We start from the raw sequence: 3,532 nt of genomic DNA, 5'->3' as shown, positions 1-3,532 counted from the left end.
AGATGTGTATAATACACGTGGCTTATATGAAGCTCTAAGGTGTTGTAGGTTCATCTGTCTTGGCGGTATTATATAGACATACCAGTTTTATAATATTTGTAACGTTATCACCCATGCTCTTCTGTGATCCCTATTTCTTCTGCTGTGTATTAAAAAAATACAAACAATTAAAAACTAATACCTGCATATTTTACAAATATTATTATTATGAATTCTATTTCCCTTGTTATAACTATTATGGGTGTGTGATATTTTGTATACCAAAATAAATACAAAATTATTAGGCCTTACACATTTTGGACGTTTCTGAATTTATTTGCAACGCATGTTTTATATCGCTTTACTCCCTTTTTTTGTTGACACCATACACATTTATCTGAAACTTCGGGGGAAAGGCATGGGAAAGCCCTCAAAACGTGTTATAATGTTTGAATAAAGGATATATACGGTGCTTTTGTATGCCTACATTATGTTTTTGCAAACCAGTTCCCACGGCCGGTCGCATCACGACAACGTGCCTGGGAGGTTCATGGCGTACGCGCTGATATTGATAACAAGTTCCATTTGAATTCGTTTTGTACGCCGCTCTGCAGACAAAACTAAGTCGGTCGGGATTGAGATGCTAAACAAAGCGCCGACGTTTCCATTGCTAATTAATTTGTGTTATCGTTTTTGTTGTAGGTTGCAGTAGCAGCGCCAGGCCACATGCATGATTATGTTGATGGTTAAAATACAGTACTGTACATACATACATTATTAGAGATAAGAAAGAAATACACAAACTTAGTTTTAGGTTATATATTTATTCGATCCAACCGGCTCATTGAATTATTTACTCCAATGTAGTATATGTTATAAAGGACCATAAAAGGCCGATAACCTGGATTAAAATATATGATTAATATATGATTTACAAGTTAATTACATGTATGATGAAACTATCCCCCGCCGGACACCATCCCGGTATTTCTAAATCTAGGTTTCGGGGCCAGGTTTTATTAACATGCATATAAGATATTTATTTACTGGCTGACCAACACAGTTTGCCGGGGGTGATATTTGCGTTGATGTGCGGTCATCTCAGCCTTGCTGGTGAATGTATATGCTGGGCAAATACAGCATTGCCCTATAACTGGTAATGGCCTCTCTTTATCACTAGTGTCCCAGTTAGATAGCTGAATAATTTCATTAAATGTTAGAAAATGGCCGTCAATGCTACTCTGTATTGGAGAAGGGAATCCCTTACTCCTACTATGGAAATACGTTCCATTAAGTTATGTGCCACGATGGGATGGGCACTGCAATGTTCACATGATTCGTCCTGGCACTTGGCAAAAGAAACAAATCCTATTCGTTTATCTACATGCCTTAACATAAATTCTACTTCTTCTGTAAAATTACTCTCCCGGTAAACCCTACCACTACCTGACGACATAACATCAAAAGCCTCTTGAGAGTCATTGTACGGGCCATCTATGCTACCTGAAGGAATGTACCGTACATCCAATGGGAGACCTGCAAACTTTCCATGGCTGTGTCATACACTTTACGCTCTTTCGCAGTCCTCGTCATCCGTCAGATCGCATTGGTCCCACGGGCACAGAGCTTCTCCTGGTATTTTATCTGGAAGTGAGACAGATGTTAGCGCAGTTGTGCAAGGGGCCCATGCGTGTTCGATTGGATTGAGTCGTGATTGGCCAAGAGCATACGTTGTCATGATTAAGGCATCTAATTTAGTATCTTTAAAGAGTCTACAGAAATACAACAAGTTAGTATGATGCCCTGTGTTGAAGTCACAGCCACCGTCCCCTATCACCGACACCACTGTTTTCCCATGACGAACTTCTTCCATCACCAGTGGTAGTAGATCGTTCACGTGCGATTCCAGGGTGCATTTCGACAAGGGTCCCTGTTGACGATGAGAACTGGTCCACTACGCTGTACGTTGTACTCTATGCGGCCAAATTCATCTGCAGTTCGCTCTGGTGTATCTGGTATGGTGAGCCGCATGTACCCACTTGGCGTGATCAGGTTTCCGACTCGAACAGGGAAGTCATGGTCGCTGTATACAGGCCTGTCTTGAGTTGGGAAGAAACGTCGTATTTGATTTCGTCGGTCAACAGCGAGTACATCCTCTCCTAAAAAAGGAAGTACAGTATAGTAAATTTAGGAGAGGCAATGAATACTATTATTAGCTAAACAGTAGTAGTAGATATTTATTTCTTTTTATTGTATGGATTTTGAATAAAAAGATACCAAGATATGTGTAACAGAGAAAAATGTCTCCGGGGTTGTGTTATTTTAATACAATTCAGTATATCAGTACCTGTATATTCTTATTGGGTAAAAAAGTACAACAGAATGGTGGATGCATACATAGTACAATAAACTGAATTGAAAGTGGGCAGGGACACAAAAGCTAACATCACTATAACAGATTGTCTGTGAACCTCTCCTTCAGTTTCAACATAAATACAACAATATAAATAGTATATAGTCAAATATATTTATATATATATATATATATTATGTAAAAAATTAAAATCCAATTCGGCTTTGTTCAAACGAAGAGTAATCTTTTCATATTTCCTTAATAAAGAAACTGGTAATCTTCTTGAACTGAAATCCTTGATAATAAATAGAACCAAATGGACGTAAGTTGACAAAAAATACAACGCATTTTAAAAATAACACAAAAGATTTAATGGCAGACATGTTTCGGGTTACCTTCAACCCATCATCAGTTAACAAAAAACAAAACAGAAATGAACCAAATACTTTTCATGTAGATTATATGTATACAGTAGAACCTCGTTTTTACGTACCCCAGTTATACGAACCCTCTGTTTTACGTACGCCTCGTATGGACGATGACGTCATCAAAAACCCCGAAAATATTCAAAACAAACGGCCCTTTTGAGAGCAACCATAAGTAAAAAGAATATAACAATAAACAAACCATAATGCAACGTATTTTCATTAAACAGCAACGTTGATTGAGTCTAATACCGGGTTGTTATAATCTAAAACCACGTGAACTGAGTGAGATGAACAACTACCGATTGTGCTCAAAATTATTGCTTTCCTCCTTAGCTTCGTGTGGCAAACCATGGAAAAACTTGTCTGGTCGAACTTTCTACACGAAGCTGGGTAGACATAGTTTCGTACACAAACGCTAATTGGTTGGCTCGCCCAGTGCATAGCACATGATTGCTGTTTCACGTACACGAACGCTAATTGGTTGGCTCGCCCAGTGCAGCGCACATGGGTTTAGTTTGTCTCAGCAGGCCCAGACAACACCACATCTCTGTTGTTTAGAATAGGCATGAAGGGGAATTCCCAAGTTATACCTTTGTCGTATAGGTAATCTTACAATATTTTCATGTTCTTTATTTTAGTTAAAAAAAAGATATAAAGTGATGAATTATTACACTAGACACATGGTTTTATTTGAACACTTTATTATGACATCGTAAAGTGATGAATAAAAACACTAAACACATGGTTTTATTCGTAGGCCTAGGCCTAGAGG

Source organism: Anneissia japonica, unplaced genomic scaffold (assembly GCF_011630105.1).
Source record: "Anneissia japonica isolate Jap-2015-1 unplaced genomic scaffold, ASM1163010v1 scaffold4760_len149829_cov215, whole genome shotgun sequence".
NCBI lineage: Eukaryota > Metazoa > Echinodermata > Crinoidea > Comatulida > Comatulidae > Anneissia > Anneissia japonica.
Note: the sequence above shows the minus strand (reverse complement) of the source record.